Source organism: Lycorma delicatula, chromosome 11, assembly GCF_047948215.1.
Source record: "Lycorma delicatula isolate Av1 chromosome 11, ASM4794821v1, whole genome shotgun sequence".
Taxonomy (NCBI): domain Eukaryota; kingdom Metazoa; phylum Arthropoda; class Insecta; order Hemiptera; family Fulgoridae; genus Lycorma; species Lycorma delicatula.
This window is the reverse complement of record NC_134465.1, coordinates 45701896-45720766: the sequence shown is the minus strand read 5'-3', so window position 1 is coordinate 45720766 and position 18871 is coordinate 45701896. Positions and strand designations below refer to the sequence as shown.

At 28.5% G+C, this 18871-nt stretch overlaps 1 protein-coding gene across 1 annotated transcript in view; it reads left to right on the top strand.

Annotated features, from left to right (window-relative positions):
* The first annotated feature begins 1701 nt into the window (after positions 1-1701).
* FMRFa (FMRFamide related propeptide) overlaps positions 1702-18871 on the top strand; it is a 207318-nt gene continuing 190148 nt past the window's right edge. Inside the window, exon 1 of the mRNA XM_075378310.1 lies at positions 1702-1832. The gene's annotated coding sequence lies outside the window, so the exon portion shown is untranslated. The remainder of the gene's footprint in view (positions 1833-18871) is intronic.

Here is an 18871-nt window from a genome sequence, read left to right as displayed (position 1 = left end):
CCCTCGCCGGGACTCCGGTCTTGACGCCTAGCCTCTAATGGAGAACCCCCGGAGGGATTTCCACCGGGACTACATTCTTGCATTCCCCTAATGGCATCTGCAATGGAGTCCCCAGCCGATCATTGGGGGTGGGGGACGCCGCCGGAGCCTCCCACCTCACCCGGATGGGGCTGTCCTCTATAGACACCGCAGCTTCGTTGTGCAAACTCCAGCGGATTCATGACGTGGGCGAAATCGCTTTACAATTATTTTGTACTTGGGTAGATCTATTAAATATAAATTAATTAATATATATTAATTAATTTCCTTATATATTTATAATTAATTTAGTTAATTTAAGCTAATTTTAGCTAATTTATAATTTAATTAGTTTCCTTATATATATATATATATATATATAAAAGAAACTTTAATTTTTTTTTTGTCTGCAGTCATTTGACTGGTTTGATGCAGCTCTCCAAGATTCCCTATCTAGTGCTAGTCGTTTCATTTCAGTATACCCTCTACATCCTACATCCCTAACAATTTGTTTTACATATTCCAAACGTGGCCTGCCTACAAAATTTTTTCCTTCTACCTGTCCTTCCAATATTAAAGCGACTATTCCAGGATGCCTTAGTATGTGGCCTATAAGTCTATCTCTTCTTTTAACTATGTTTTTCCAAATTCTTCTTTCTTCATCTATTTGCCGCAATACCTCTTCATTTGTCACTTTATCCATCCATCTGATTTTTAACATTCTCCTATAGCACCGCATTTCAAAAGCTTCTAATCTTTTCTTCTCAGATACTCCGATCGTCCAAGTTTCACTTCCATATAAAGCGACACTCCAAACATATACTTTCAAAAATCTTTTCCTGAGATTTAAATTAATTTTTGATGTAAGCAAATTATATTTCTTACTGAAGGTTCGTTTCGCTTGTGCTATTCGGCATTTTATATCGCTCCTGCTTCGTCCATCTTTAGTAATTCTACTTCCCAAATAACAAAATTCTTCTACCTCGATAATCTGTTCTTCTCCTGTTTTCACATTCAGTGGTCCATCTTTAATTTAAGTAAATAAAATTTTCTTATTACTCCCATACGTCAAAACGTAAAGGAAAGTCAATTTCACCTCCCACTCCTACTATGCGACCACCAAAGGTAATACCGTACTTTTCTTTCGAAAATTCGATAAAAGAAGAATCTTTGAAATCGATATATCTGAAGAAGAAAAAGTCTTGAACAAATATCTAAAAAAAAAAAAAAAAAAATAAAAAAAATACGAACTGATTTAATTACAAACCTTCTCATTTTTAAATCGGTTGAAAAATAACAAACAATAATTAATATTTCAAATTTAAAAAACATGATACCTCCCATTATTTTCTAAAATAACATACTATATGAAATATATATTATTATTTTTAACATAATATATTATTATAAAAATTAATATACCACAATTTTTAAAATAGTTAAAAAATAATATTAATAACAGATATAATTAAAAAATTGTATCAAATTTATAAGCCCTCAATATTTTATAATAATAATATTATAAATTTAACACCCATAATAGAAAAAAGATATATCTTAATAAACACATCGTAAGGGGGCGTTAATTTTTTTATCACAAATATAATACAGGGTGGGAGTGCATATATATATATACATAAGAAGAAAAAAGGGTAGGTTGAGGGTGGTGGGGTATGAGAGAGTGGTGTATTCTCTCAAAAGGGGTGCCTATAAAACCTAGGAGCATAGTTTGCGTCGACGCAGGGTTAACATTCCCGCCAAATGTTTCTGTTGCAGTAGCTAACTAAGCACACGTGCAAAAACATTCCAACAGAGTAAGTATACCCGATTTGTTATCTTATACATCGTGTAATAATTTTGAATATATTATTTGTTAAGTATATGTTTTTATTTAATTTTTGTTACTTATAATATAAGTATTTATATGTTTTTATAAATTTTATTTTTAATAATAATTAAAAATTATTATAAATAAAAATTATAATCGTAATTTTTAATTTATTAAAATAAAAATATTTTTCTAGTTTAGTTTTAATAATTTTTTTCTCTACGTTAAAATATATTTTTATTTTGAAAACAGTTTATTTAATTACTTAAAATTAAACGGAATTACTAATTTAAAAAAAAAAATCTCCCAAAGATAATGTTTCAATAATATTTTGAAAATATTTCAATTTTTTTATTTTATAAAATAAAAGAAAGTTACATTTTTTAAAATAATTAAAAAAAAAATTTCTTTAAAAAACAAAAATACCATTTTGATTTAATAAATATTCTAATTTTTGTACATTTTTCAAATTTAATTAATTCAAAAAATTATTAAATATTTCAAGTATCTGCTACTTAAAAAAAAAAAAATTATTTATTTCATATATATCTAAAAAGAAGACAATAGTCAATCTCTTAATATACTACACGATACAACTTCTAGATCAGCCGGAAAATGATAACTATTCGGTTTTTTTTAAAATTATTAAATTCGTATAACAAGATATTTATTTATAAAGAATGAGTTTAATGTTTAAAAACCAGAAAAATTGTCCAAAATTCTGACAATTTTTTTTTACCACAGATCGTAAGAATTGTTAAATTTCAAAAACCTGATTTTCTCAAAAAATAATTTCCATTATTTATATCAAATTATTATGTGTATATATATTTCCAATTGACTTAAAGAAAAAGAAATTTCATTTAGAAATTCGTTTTAAATGTATTTAGATTTAATTTTTAACAAAGTAATAAATTATCCATCATAATTAATTTATTACATATTTAAAAAAAAAATATTCATCATAATTAATAGGTGTTCAATTTTAATAGCGTAATAATATATATATAAATAAGGTTTAGCTAATATATATATATGTTAACGTTTTTACCATAAAATGAAAATTCAAAAAAATTAGTAGCAAAACGTTTAACGTTTTTACATTACAGGCAACCTTATCTCATGATCAATTTTTAATTTTATATTTTTTAGGAAGGATATTTTTGTGTTCATTTGAGCATAGTTTTTTTTTTGTAAAGAAACATACACTATAAGAATTAAAAAATTAAATAAAAATAATAAAATAAATTTATTTCTTTTAAATAAAACGCGGACCTTTAAAAATTAAAGAGTTAATTTTTAAATCATATTTTATCTAGTGTTTGTAATCGGCAAAAATATTATAATTTAAGTAAATTGCTTATAATTTTTTTTCTCATAAAACAACTTTTACAGAATTAACATAATAATTTTTTTACAAATTTTTTTATAAAAATAATATTTATACAATATTTATTGTCGTTTATTATTTTACACTTTTATATAAGAAAAAAAAATACTAAAATTTTTATAATATTTTAAAAATTTTTAGAAGAAAAAAGAAAAAGAAATATATTCATCCATAAAATATACTTCAAATTGATAATTTATTCAAATAAATTAAAATTGTTTATTTAAAAATTTAAATACATTTTTTCGTCTTCAGTCATTTGACTGGTTTGATGCAGCTCTCCAAGTTTCCCTATCTAGTGCCAGTCGTTTCATTTCAGTATATTCCTTACATCTTAAATCCCTAACAATTTGTTTTTTTTACATATTCCAAACGTTCCTGCCTGCACAATTTTTCCCTACTACCTGTCCCTCCAATATTAAAGCGAATATTCCAGGATGCCTTAATATGTGGCCTCTTCTTTTAACTATATTTTTCCAAATGTTTCTTTCTTCATCAATTTGTCGCAACACCTCTTCATTTGTCTACTTTATCTACGCGTCTGATTTTTATCATTCTCCTATAGCACCGCATTTCAAAAGCTTCTAATAATTTTTTCTCAGGTACTCCGATCGTCCATGTTTCACTTCCTTATAAAGCTACGCTCCAAACATATACTTTCAAAAATGTTTTTCTAACGTTTATATTAATTTTTGATGTAAACAAATTATATTTCTGACTAAAGGCTCGTTTTGCCTGTACTATTCGACATTTTATATCGCTTCTGCTTCGTTCTTCTTTAACAATTTTACTTCCCAAATAACACAATTTTTCTACTTTGGTAATCTTTTCTCTTCCTATTTAAATATATACTTCCTATTAAATACATATTGTCTTAAAAATACGTGCGTACAAATCATACATCTACCTTAAAACTACTCAAGAAATTTTTCAGATGTTTTGATATATACATATATTTATTATTAATAAATTTTAATAATATTAAAAGATATTCTTTTTTTCAAAAAAAAAAAGACAATGGGCATACTTAAAATTTAAATTAAAGTAAAATTTTCAAATTTCTTTCTAAATTAAACAAGATATTTAAAAATAAATAAATAAAAAAGAATAAATAAATAACCTGACAATTAGGTTTGTAAATATTAAATGCTTATACTGGATAACTAATTCGTAATTTCTACATTAGCATTATATATTTGCAATTCATCAAGGAAGACTTTACGTGTATTTCAACTGTACCTATTAATTTGTAATTGAAATACATCAATTTATACATTTTAGTTATAAATACTAAGAGTAGATGTAAAAACTCAATATAATATACATTACGTCAAAAATAGATAGATAAGCTATTTAACAAACAAAAGGAATTCTTCCGGCATTTATTAAATATTTAAGTAAAATTGTGGGGAAAATTTACATCAAAGAAGCATCATCATTATCATAAATTACAAAAAATAATTAATAAATGCAAAAGCTAAGTAATAAATAAAAGTAGATTTATTAATTATATGAAATAATAGTGAAAGTAAATATCTTAAATTATACATTGTTACAATAGCAATTTTTTTTTTTTAAGTAGTGAATTAGAAAATATGTTATATGTAATTAGTTATAACTAAGCGATGTTGTAAAAAATTTAAGTTTATTTACATTAACATAATTAATATATTATATATGATATAGTATCAATAGTATATATAATATAAATCGTAATTTTATTTTTATAAACAAAAAATATTTAAATATATGTCAGAAAATCATTTCAACAATTAAGTAATTTATTAAAACCAGCAGAGGAAGCATAATAAGATTATTTATTAATTTATTCTGAAAGCAGCAACAGGCTTAGGTCCAATTACATTATTAAATTATGATAGATGAATATTATAACATATACCAAGCCTAACCGAGATAAAAATCTAGAACCTTCCCGATGAATAACGGAAATGTTACCATGGAATATAGAATAACGAAAAATAATGTTTTGTACTACTAAAAAAAAAAAATGTATTTTTAAAAATAATTCCCCTTTTTGTTTTTACAAAATTTATCAACTTCGTTAATATAAAATATGTAAATATTTTTTATTTATTTATAGTCGTATCGTCAATTAAAATCATTAGCTACTGGATTATAACTGCCAATGTACCGGTAAACATGTAGTATTGAACAGACTGAGGCCGACCATTCTTGTGATGTGTGGTCATATACAATTATTGTAATTTTTTTTACAATCACGGGTTAATAATTAAATTAATATATTTAAATTTAAAAAAAGGAAATAAAAAAAATAATTAAAAAAAAAGTTAAAAAAAGACAAAAGGTAATGAAGTCTGATTCGAACCGATGTATCTTCCCTTTATGTTCCAAATATTTCATTAATAAAAATTTTAATTTTGATGCAATCAAAAAGAATGGTGCACAGCTAGATGTTACAAAAGTGCTAAATTCAAAATGTCAACATCCCTCGGGTAATCGTTTTTTATTTATGCGAGATACTTACAGACGTCACGCCTAAACTAGTTAAAATGGATTCAGAGATTGTCAAAATGGATATTCCCGTTGAAATATAAAAACCGAAAAGTTTCGCGATTACAATCATTTTTTTATTTCGTACAAGGAGGTAAAAAAAATTGTTTAAATTATATGGAAAATTTTACAACGGAATCATCTTCTTTCTTTTGTTTAGCCTCCGGTAACTACCGTTTAGATAATTCTTCAGAGGATGAATGAGGATGATTTGTATGAGTGTAAATGAAGTGTAGTCTTGTACATTTTCAGTTCGACCATTCCTGAGATGTGTGGTTAATTGAAACCCAACCACCAAAGAACACCGGTATCCACGATCTAGTATTCAAATCCATGTAAAAATAACTGGCTTTACTAGGACTTGAACGCTGTATAACTCTCGACTTCTAAATCATCTGATTTAGGATGAAGAGTTTTACCATTAGACACCAACCCGGTGATTTAAATTTAATAAATTTATCAGTCTATATAATAAATTATTTACAAATACAAAAAAAGAATTATCTTGTTTTTATATTGTAAAGATTCTATTGGACTATTTATAGTAATATAGTACATATTATTTCAAATTGAAACATCTGGTAATATTTGGATGGAAGCATACGGACGCATTTTAAATATGATTTAACGTTAATCTTTTGATTAGCAATTTTTGTCGTATAGTGTATTTATATATATATATTTTTAAATTAAAAGTACATAAATAATTTAACTACGTTTTACTATACATTTATTATAGGAATTTCCTACGTGTTTCACCACATCAATGTAATTAGCATTATCAGGGAATTGTATATTTGGATGTGTGTATTTGGAATTCAAACCTGATGTGTATAATTTTAATTCCCTGATGATACTGATATATTGATAAGGCGAAACATGTAGGAGAAGATATTTCTTCGAATAAAAATTAAATATTTTTAATAAAAATCAAATATTTATTATTAATAATAAGTATAACGTTATATTCAACCTTTTCAAAGTAAAAACAATTCGGTTTAATCGTATTTTAAATAAGAAACACGTTCGATGATTTCATGAGAATTTTCTTATGTCCAATAAAAATATTTAAAATTCCTTATTATTATTATTTTTTTATCTAACAAATATATCACAATTTTTTTTTTGTGTGGAAGAGTAATTCTGTAGTTAATAATAGTGACATTATCCATTAATATATTAGAAAATTACAACTGATTTCTCTAATTAAAAAAAAAATAAATAAAATAAAGAAATGAAATTTTCTTCGGTTATTTGACTGGTTTGACAGTACATCTCCATTATTTTCTAATTTATACCGATTTTTATACTTCCTTCTAGAGACAAATTAATTAATTTTGACTGTCTTAATAAATATATCGTCGCGAGCGAAGCTGCGATAGGAAGCTAGTATATATATATATATATTTTATATATATAAAACTAGCTCCCTATCGCAGCGCTGTGATGATGAGCTGGTTACTAGCGATCGGGTTACTTGCGACACTCTTTATATAATAATATAGATATGACCTACCAGTCAAAAACAAAGGATCATAAATAAGCCAGTCCTTTTTTTTTAAAGTTCGACCTAAAACTTCCTTTTTAACCTTTAAAAACTTTTAAACCTTTTCATATTGTATTATCAAAACTAATTGTTAATACCACAAAATTTCAAAAGATTTGTTTTTGTATTTTTTCTAGTTTCTTCATAATTCATGCTCGCTCCTAAGATATAAGTAAATATGCAATGCTTAATTTATTAAGTATTGTATAAAGTAATAAACAATAGTTTATTTTATTGTAATTTTATAATCAAATAAATTCAATATATCTGGTTTTTTTTTTTTGTCTTCAGTCATTTGTCTGGTTTGATGCAGCTCTCCAAGATTCCCTATCTAGTGCTAGTCGTTTCATTTCAGTATACTCTCTACATCCTACATTCCTAACAATTTGTTTTACATATTCCAAACGTGGCCTGCCTACACAATTTTTTCCTTCTACCTGTCCTTCCAATATTAAAGCGACTATTCCAGTATGCCCTAGTATGTGGCCTATAAGTCTGTCTCTTCTTTGCTATATTTTTCCAAATGCTTCTTTCTTCATCTATTTGCCGCAATACCTCTTCATTTGTCACTTTATCCATCCATCTGATTTTTAACATTCTCCTATAACACCGCATTTCAAAAGCTTCTAATCTTTTCTTCTCAGATACTCCGATTGTCCAAGTTTCACTTCCATATAAACCGACACTCCAAACATACACTTTCAAAAATATTTTCCTGACATTTAAATTAATTTTTGATGTAAACAAATTTACATTAAATATAACTATACTAAAAAGTTATTTTTTTAATTCTGAAATTTTTATTTCATAAAAGTAGATTTTTCCTGTATAAAATTTTTTTTAATGTGATAAATTCGCACATAGTATATTGTGCCTAACTGTGATATTACTATATTTAGTAATGTAGTTTAGTTTAGTAATGTAGTTATGTAGTTATAGAGTTGGTCTAAATGTAGTATTTTTTTTCCGAATAGTTCACCTTGAAACACGTTACATCATTTATTTATTTGCGGTTCTCACTTTTTTTTTGTTTTTCTATCTGCCCAGTACCTCTTCATTCTTTCTAATATCTCTTTTCATCGTTCTTCAGAAAGTTCATCTCCGTTGTTCTTGCGTTTTGGCGCTTTTTGTAAACTTTTATTTTAATCTTTTAGTATTTTCTTTAAAATTTCTCTTTCTCTTACAAATTCTGCAGTTCTTTTAGGACTTGTGTGAACCGTTTGCCTTTATTTCTTTTTTTAATTTGGAAGAAATAAAAAATTTATTTATTCGATTTACTGTTATTCATTCTAAATAAACAGGAGTAAAATGCGATTCGTCTTTTCCTTATGGAATCTGACAGTTTTGAATTTTAGTATGAAGTTTACTTAGAAAGTTATTTGGAATTCATTTTATGTGATTATTTTGAAATTTAGGACCTAAAATTTTTGTTATAACTTTCGTTTCTTTTCTTTCTCGATTTTCCAGTAGACTTTTGTTGCAAAGCTTTAGGGTTTCTGCCGAATAGAATGTTTAAAACTTTATCAGAGTTTTACAGTGTCGGAATTTTGAGTTCCATGAAAAAGGCTATTTTTTATATGTGTTTTTCGTTATCTGGAAAGCTAATTTCATTTTATTAGGTTTAACCGTTAAAGCTTTTTTATCTAAGAATTTCAACCGATCCGTTCTCCAAGATATTTGAAATTATCCACTTTCTCTATTTTTTTAAAGTTATTTATACTAAAGAAATTCTGGTAGTTTTTATCATTAGTCAAAATTTTTGTTTTCTTAAACGTGATTTTTAGTTTAATTTTATCAGCCTCTTTTTCTAATTCTTTACTCTATTGTCGAGCTTCATTCCACTTTTTATCTAATAATATTAAATCATCAGCGAAAGCTAAGCAGTCAGTTAATCTTTAGTGGTTTAGAACCCAGTCTTATTCCACTATTTTTGTATAAATTTTGTTCCATTCTTTATCTATTTAAGAGCACATTTGAAAAGTAGTGAAAAAGTCCATCTGTTTGTCTTACGCCTCTTTCGATGGAAAAAGGATCAGATAATTCTCCCAGAAATTTTATGTTGTTTTGATTATGTTTGCCGTTTTGTTATCTAAACCTATTTCTGTTAAATGAAAAAAAGTGATGTTCTACCTACAGGATCGTATGCTTTCTGAAAATATTAATTAATTTTATTAAGAAGATATTAAAATATATACGAGTATGTGTATATTCGCTTTGTTTGCATGGATTTTGGATATATATCTATAATAAGTTTTCAAAAAGCATTACATTTTTGTTAAAGTTCTATCATAATTTAAATATTTTACTGAGCATACTGACCAATTGGTTTATTTATTTTAGTCAGAATTTTGGTCTTTTCAAATTATTTCTAGTGGTTGGCTTTATTCCGAGAGCAGTCTTTTATACTGACCAGCGATTTTAGCGTTCGCGGCTGATGTATTCTTTTTGACAAACAGAAAACCACTACAAAAAAATTCTATTTCAGTAATTTTTTTTTTTAAACTAGATTAGGAATTTTACCGCTAATTGCCTAAATTTTTGCATTGAATTTGAAAACCAAACGAAGAAGTAAGATGGACTGGGATCGTCTCCTAGAACACGTCATACATTATATAATGGTGATGTTTATAGAATTTTCATTAAAAATTTTGGTTAATCTTTTTTGTTAAAGAATTTTCGAAACTCCGAAGAACATTATGGAACGCCCTGTATTTTCTTACCAGAAAAAACTCTAATAGTTTCAAAGAAAAAAAAAAAATACCTTAAAAATTTGGAATTAAAAAATAAATCTTTTAAGGTTTGTTAAACTGTAATAAAATTTGTAAAGAAATTAATTTCAAAAAGATTTATTTATCTAAAGTGAACAAAAAAAAAAAAAAAATTGAAACTAATTCCGCTTTTATCTAAAGTAACACAAATAAAAATTATATTAGAAAATTATTAAATTTAAACAAAAATCAAAGATTTTTTTTTTTTTGACTTCAGTCATTTGACTGGTTTGATGCAGCTCTCCAAGATTCCCTATCTAGTGCTAGTCGTTTCATTTCAGTATACCCTCTACATCCTACATCCCTAACAATTTGTTTTACATATTCCAAACGTGGCCTGCCTACACAATTTTTCCCTTCTACCTGTCCTTCCAATATTAAAGCGACTATTCCAGTATGCCTTAGTATGTGGCCTATAAGTCTGTCTCTTCTTTTAACTATATTTTTCCAAATGCTTCATTCTTCATCTATTTGCCGCAATACCTCTTCATTTGTGACTTTATCCACCCGTCTGATTTTTAACATTATCCTATAGCACCACATTTCAAAAGCTTCTAATCTTTTCTTCTCAGATACTCCGATTAAACATTTTTTAAATTAAAAAAAAAAAATACTCAATAGTAGTAGAATAAACTTAATAAAATATTAAGTAAATAAAACAATAATTTTTATGGGGCTAATAATTAAAATTATGTCGGTACAAATTAATTTTGCACGTTAAAGGAGAATTGCATCTCATGTTGGATGACGTTCCAATACGCCCTCCTTTGGATAAATACCATGTAACGGTTCGTCAGTTTCTCATTGATCGTGTACTTGTATGTTACACGGCTTTGCATCGTTGATCATACAGAATTGACGAAACTCTGATGATGTGACGAAATTAACAAGCATTTTTAATTCCTGTATCCTACCAGAACTTTGATTAAATGTTAATGGGCTTTTATTTATCAATTGAATTGATAACTAAGAATTGATAATTCTGGGTGAAAACACTTTAATCATTTAAATGTCTTCAGAAGTATGTGTATGTTTGTGCTCGCGCACACGTTTATTTATATTTAAAAGTATTGCTGTTTCTAGTATAGCAATCAATATGCTAATAAACAAAATTTTTATTTATAAAAAACAAAATGGCTACAGAGGGAAAATGAAGCGAAATAGAGTATTTGTCCTCTTGAACTTTTTTGTTTATTCTGATGATCTTAATTAATCCCTTAATTTTGGCCAACACCTTCCAGAACACAGGAACACTGTGTATATAATTATATATATATATATATATATATATATATATATATATATATATATATATATATATATACACTGCTCCACAAAGAGTATACGCTTTGAATTTATTATCACTCACTTATTCTTCTACTGATTCTATTGAAACTTTGCAGATCTTTCAACGAAAGTTCTAAAAATGTTCTGTGAAAATGTCAACCTTCTACGATTTAAAGGAAAAATGGCGGCTTTCAAATAAAAACATCAATTTCAGATAAACCACCTTTTTTTCCATTACAAAATGAATAAAATTATTAAAAAATGTATGGTAAAAATGATTAAAAAGAAATAATAATTAGAACTAGAATAATTAAGATAATTTGTCATGGTTATGACTAATCATTAACTTCTTTTATTCAAATTTAACAGTTTTCAGCTATTTTTTAATGAATAAAAAATGTGGTTTATTTTAAATTGAAGTTTTTATTTGAAATCCGCCATTTTTTCCCCATAAATCTAAGGTTGAAATTTTCATAGAACATTTTTAAAACCTTCGTTGAAAGGTTGGAGAATGGGCGAGTGATACTGAATCAAAAGCGTATACCTCAACGCTTTTGAGGTATACGCTTGTGTCATACAGGGTCATTCACGGGAACCGGATGTTTTTGAAGTAACCCACCGGGTTGGTCTAGTGATGAACGCGTCTTCCCAAATCAGCTGATTTGGCAGTCGAGAGTTCCAGCGTTCAAGTCCTAGTAGAGTCAGTTATTTTTACACGGATTTGAATACTAGATCGTGGATACCGGTGTTCTTTGGTGGTTGGGTTTCAATTAACCACACATCTCAGAAACGGTCGAACTGAGAGTTTGAAGTGGGTTGTACTCGGGCGTTCGTGGTGGGTGGGGCACGTGGCTGGTGTCTGACGTTTCCTTTGTTCATAGCATTTACATTTTAGTCGTTGAGATGGAGCCGTGGACGCCAGACCAACGCCTGTACGCGTATGACAGTTTTGTGCGAAATGACGAATCCGTAACTGCTGTTCAGCGAGATTTCCGCTGTCAGTTTAATATACATCGTAATGCAAGTGTCCCTTCTCGTAACACAATATTACGACCGGTAAACAACCTTCAAACAAGCGGTTCAATATTGAAGAAAAAACTACCGGGACCCCGACGAACTGCTAGCACTCCGGAGAACATCGAACGAGTAAGGGTAGCCTTTGTCAGAATCCCACGCCGCTCTCTTCAGAGGCATTCAGCAGCGCTTCAAATGAGCACACGAACGGTAAGACGAATTCTGCATACAGACCTGCATTTCCATCCTTACAAGATAGCCGTCGTGCAGCAATTAAACGAGCAAGATTTCACGCAGCGATTACAATTTTGTCGACAAATGCTTACCGTTTTTGAAGAAAATGAAAATTTGTTATTGTTAATGAGTGACGAAGCCCATTTTCATCTGAATGGCTTCGTCAACAAACAGAACAGCCGGTATTGGGCAGAAAGAAACCCGCATCGGCATCAAGAGAGACCACTTCATAGCCCAAAGGTGACTGTCTGGTGTGCAATAGGAAAGGTCGGTGTTATTGGACCATATTTTTTTGAAGAAAATGACGCTGCCGTAACTGTAACAGCCGATCGTTACATTTCGATGTTGAATACGTTTTTCATCCCTTAGTTACGAAACCGGGGAATCGATTTTAAAAATGTGTTATTTCAGCAGGATGGAGCTACAGCGCACACAGCGAGGGCAACGATGGCTGTTCTCCGTAACTTGTTTCCGGGACGGATCGTTTCCAGATTCGGCGACATTCCTTGGCCCCCTCGGTCCCCCGACTTGAGTAGTTGTGATTTTTTCTGTGGGGGTTTCTGAAATCGCGTGTGTACGGTAATAAACCGCGTACATTGGAGGATCTAAAGATCGCAATTCGTCATCACGTCACCCAGATTGATGTAAACATGCTGCAAAGATTGAGGCCAGTTACCGTGAAAGGCTACAACAATGTGTTGCCCAAAATGGACTTCACTTGCCGGACATAATTTTTCGTTCATGAGTAAGTAACAAATGCTTTGATTTAAAAAGTGTTTCAGTACCAATAAAACTTTTTTAAAGTAAATATTCAATTTTTTATGATTATTTTAAAATCATCCGGTTCCCGTGAATGACTCTGCATATATACGCTTTGTGAAACACATTGTGTGTGTGTATGTATATATATATATATATATATAATTACATAGTATTCCGGTGTTCCAGAAGTGCTAAAGTTAAACTTCTTATTAAGAAAATCAGAATATATAAAAAAGTTCATGAGAACAAATGCTCTATTTCGCTTAATTTCTTTCTGTTCCCCATTTTGTGTTTTTTTACAAAAAAAAAATTATATAATTACAGGTTGACTGCTACACCAAAAAATAGGACTACTTGATTACACTACCAAAAAATATTCCCCCCCCGCCCATATTTTTTTTTTCAATCTATAAATTTTCTCTTAAATCTTACGTTCCGTTTAATTATAATAAAATTTACATAAAAATAAAGTATCCGCTTACCAAAAATTGGTGAATATTGACTATCTAAGCGCTTTGGGATTATTCTTCCATCATCAGGGATTACTGATTAATTATGAATTTTATAGTTGCGCACATAAATGGGAATTAAAATGGAAAAAAAATAAAAATATTATTATGTTCAAAACAGTTGAATGTCAATAGTTATTAAAATAAGTTAAAATTAAAAGAAACTTTTTACTTGTCAGTAAAATGTTTATAACAGTTATGCAGTATAAATTGAATCAGTTAACCAACCTAATAATTAACAATTATTGTACAATTTGTTTGAATAAAATATGATTATCAAATCTGATTTGTTCATTTATAACTTTTATTATTATTAATTCATATATATATATATGAATTTCTCCAATGTACTAGTTTTATGAATATTATTAGTATATTCAGATATTTCAAAAAGTTCGTTTTTATTGTAATTATGTCCATTTTCTATAATTTGTTTAACAAAGTTAGATCGATTTTTATTATGCAATTGATTTGTTCTTTAAATCTAATTGAGAATGAACGATTTGTCATAGCAATATATTTCAAATTACAATTTTCACATTTAAGACTATATACTCCTTGTTTTTCTAGATGGTAATTATTACGATATTTTATTGTTTTAGAAGGATTCTTATTATTTATGTAATTTATTATTAGTTAGACCTCGTTTAAAAACGTTAAATATACAAATTATATATGTTATTCCTTAAAATTAGAGCCGACTCACAGCAAATCAAATTCGCCGCATTTAGGATGCACTGATGGTGAAATTTGAATAAAAATATTATTATTAAAAAAATTTTTATAATAAAAAACATTTAATTGTATCGTTATGGTTTATCCATTCTGTTAACATATTCTTTATATCCTGATTGATCCTTTCATTATATAAAATGCTGAAAAGTTGATTAAATTTGTTTATAAATTCAGTTAATTATATTAATCGCCTCTAATGATGGAGAATATCATACATAATTTGTATATTTAACGTTAACCAAACGATGTTAGTGTTTGGCGAGCATAAGCTAAGCGAGCGTGTTTTTGGCATAAATTTAAAGTTCCTTTTTTTACGCGTGTTTCTCGTAATCTATTTACCTTAAAGATTGGTATCGGGTGATTTTTATTTTTAATTTCTTGTAAATGTTGCACCCCCACCAGAGTTTATCTGTTTTTGTCGACATATACCGGCGAAGTTCCGAATAAGCAAATATTTTAATTGTAGGACTTTCCCAGAACGTAACTAAAAAGCCACATTCTGGGAAAGTACTAAGCTGACAACTGTGTTTTTCAGATTTTTTTAAGTGGTTATCTACGTCAAGTTAAAATCATTTTCTTGTGTTTTTGTTAAGAAATTAACGACGTATTTGGTATGTGTAGATATTTATCGGAGAATACTGACATTTCGTTCTTTCACGGTAACAAATATATATTATTACATATTTTAATTTGGATTTTGTTTATGCATTTCGTTTAACATTTATTACGTATACTATCTATTAAGTTCATATAATTTATTACAATTGTCTTTAATTAATTTTATTATACTCGTATATATAAAAAAGTAGTCGCGTCAACTCTTTCACGTTTTTTGAATTTGTTGTCGTTAAGCTAACACGTAATCTGGAATGTGAAAACGATGATAATTTTACAGATACTAACTTTAATTATAAAGTAAGATTTAAAATTGACAAAATAGTTAAATAGATTGAAGTTTGTAAAAATACTGTTCATTTCAACCCATGGAAAAACCGGAAAAATATATTTATTTTTAAAAAATTCGATTAATTTTACCGGTATATCTGGTAAATCCAACGAGAAAAACAAAAAAATAGGCCACACCAACAAACTGTGAACTTCACTGCTAAATAAAAAATTATATTACATCATTTTAAAGCCAAACTAGTATTTTTTTTCTATTTTTTTCTAATTAGAAGTTTCATTTTTATTTTTAATGAATTATTAAAAATTTATTATAATAATTTAATTACATAAATAACAGTATTTTATAATGCAATTATAAATATGAAATAGATTATTTTTTTCATTTCATGACTAACATGCATCATTTTTTTATAATCTGATAAGGAGATATAGGTGTAAACTCCTACTTTCGCGTGTAAAATTTGTATCAACGTAACGAAAATATTAATATTTCTTTTCTCTGTATTTGATTTACATTTATATTTACACAATACGTACATATAATGATAATCGTAATACAGAAAGTAAAACAATTATATTATTACACTGGAGAAAACTCTATAAAAAATAAAATCACAAAGAACTATAAAGTTTAATGAGAAAATGATGAAATACAGTCTATAAAAAAATATATTGTTCATTTATTACAAGCTATTCTTGTTAATTTGTTTTATAAATAATTTCAATGCACATTACAAAGTGTATGTTTGGAGTGTCGCTTTATATGGAAGTGAAACTTGGACAATCGGAGTATCTGAGAAGAAATGATTAGAATCTTTTGAAATGCGGTGCTATAGGAGAATGTTAAAAATCATATGGGTGGATAAAGTGACAAATGAAGAGGTATTGCGGCAAATAGATGAAGAAAGAAGCATTTGGAAAAACATAGTTAAAAGAAGAGACAGACTTATAGGCCACATACTAAGGCATACTGGAATAGTCGTTTTAATATTGGAAGGACAGGTAGAACGAAAAAATTGTGTAGGCAGGCCACGTTTAGAATATGTAAAACAAATTGTTAGGGATGTAGGATGTAGAGGGTATACTGAAATGAAACGACTAGCACTAGATAGGGAATCTAGGAGAGCTGCATCAAACCAGTCAAATGACTGAAGACAAAAAAAAAAAATTCAAATATTTTTGAAAATAATTTATCTACATTTAATATACATTAGAGTAAATAACCTGAGTTCAAAATCAGAGTCTAGATTTCAGAAATGTAGTCAGTTTCTTGAGGTTGATTTCTTTTGTAATAGTTAAGTGTGAAGGTATTCAGGGTAAAATCGTTTTCGACTATAAGACTATAGTTCAATGTTGAGGAAAAAAAGCTGACAACACAGTTGTTTCTGATGCACAGTTTACACACAAAATTTAATTAAAAATATTTAACATTTTATTTAAATATAATATTTTTTCGTTTATTTAATTCAATGATTCTAAATAAAACGCGCGCGCATACCGGAATTAATTCGCGCAGTTGGAGTGGTACTAGCGGCGACAGTCGACACTGACTAAACTAATGAAATGTCACAACTTACATAGAACAAATTTTGCTTGAACGGTCGGAAGACTGGTGTAGCCTCGGGCTTAACGCATTAGATACTGAGTCGACCAAACGGTCGAATCGAGACCAGACCAGACCGACTTATTTTTTTACACTTTAAATATTATTTATTTATTTAATTCTATCGCTCACTTGTGACGTCACAACGTAGCAGAAGACTACACAGGATTTTTTGGGGTCGGGATGAAATTTTGCAAAATTTTTTTGGCAAATATTGTTATTTTTTAATCGTTAACAAATGTGCTTAAGAAAAATATGACCTTAATTAGGCGATATCTCCAGATACTGAGGGTGATCTTGCTCTACAGCCTCACTCCCTTGATCTTTAATTTGAAAATTTAATGGCATCAATGCCCCATATATAGAAGTAATCTGATCGAGTTTGGTCAAAATCGGTCCAGTAGTTCTGGAGATATAAGGTGATTTAGAGGCTAATACCGAAGACAAACACACTCACACACACACGTACATATGAACTGTAACATCTGAAAAATTTCCATCCGGTTTTTTGGGTTCGTTAGGTGTCAAAACGTCAAGATCTGATGAAAACCGCTTATGCCCAAATTGGACCGATCACAATACTTTATCTTCTATATCTATAGCTCTGCTATAGCGTTATCAAGACGGGAAAGTAAAAGTTTTTTTTTGTGGAGAGTAGGGCATCAACCAGTTTGGTCATTAGCCCGTGGAAATTGATAGCGTATGAAAAGAAGCAAGCCTGACCAAGATTTGAACCCGGGTTCTCCATAAGAAATGTCGAGACGCTACTTACTCAGCCACAGAGATCAACTGATCTTAGTGGCTAAAACAAATTTTTAAGTTTGGTTTTATTTAGATAAAAGTTGTATGAATGAGGTGCAGGCATGAAGGTGTTTGGTGTATTGGTTTGAGTAGATGCCTTGTTTGGGAGTATTTTATGAGAAAACGTATAAGTGAATTAGAGTGAAGTTGGTCCGAGTCCGGAAGGGGCCAGGACAGCCAAAACGCTTCCTGAGGGCGCGTCAAAGCTACATTTGTCGAAGAATATAGCTAGAATATAGGAAACTACAGTGATCGTGTGAAAAATGGTATATCAGAGTTTTTTCAAATCTTTACGTTTAAGGGAAAAATATTCGGCGGACTGGTCTCGTATGGTCAAAGTCCCATGTGTTTTGGATTGAAAATAAATCAAGTAACGATGCTGGTAATTTCGTCGATTTCATTTTTTCTATAAGGATACCATTTTAATATGAGACGTATTGTTTTTATTCTACAACGAATTCTACAGGATGAATTCAGAAAGATACGAAACACTATTTAGAATACTTTCTAAAAATTAAGTTGTGGTACATTTTGTTCATCGCATCTCTTTTACTGAGATCTAGTATATATATGGTTTGCAAAAAGCGTGATTGTATGCGTGAACAGTATTCAATATAAATATTAAAAAAATCATCAAAAATATTTGACGAGATGTCTTTTGATTTCATTTTTTGCATCGAGATGATTATTTTTACGAAACGAATACTCCAGTAAAGTATGATAAACTTATTGCAATATTGGTTTATAAAATTAATTAATAAAAAAAAATAATAATAATTATTATTAATAATTAATTATTAGTAATTATTATATGCTATCAATATTTTTTTAAAAGAGGTGTTGTGGTGGGCAATTTGAAATTGGAGGTTTAACTGATTTGGGTATTTTAAAATTAAAATTACGCTTTCGACTGGGATTTCCTAAAACAATAATTCTTC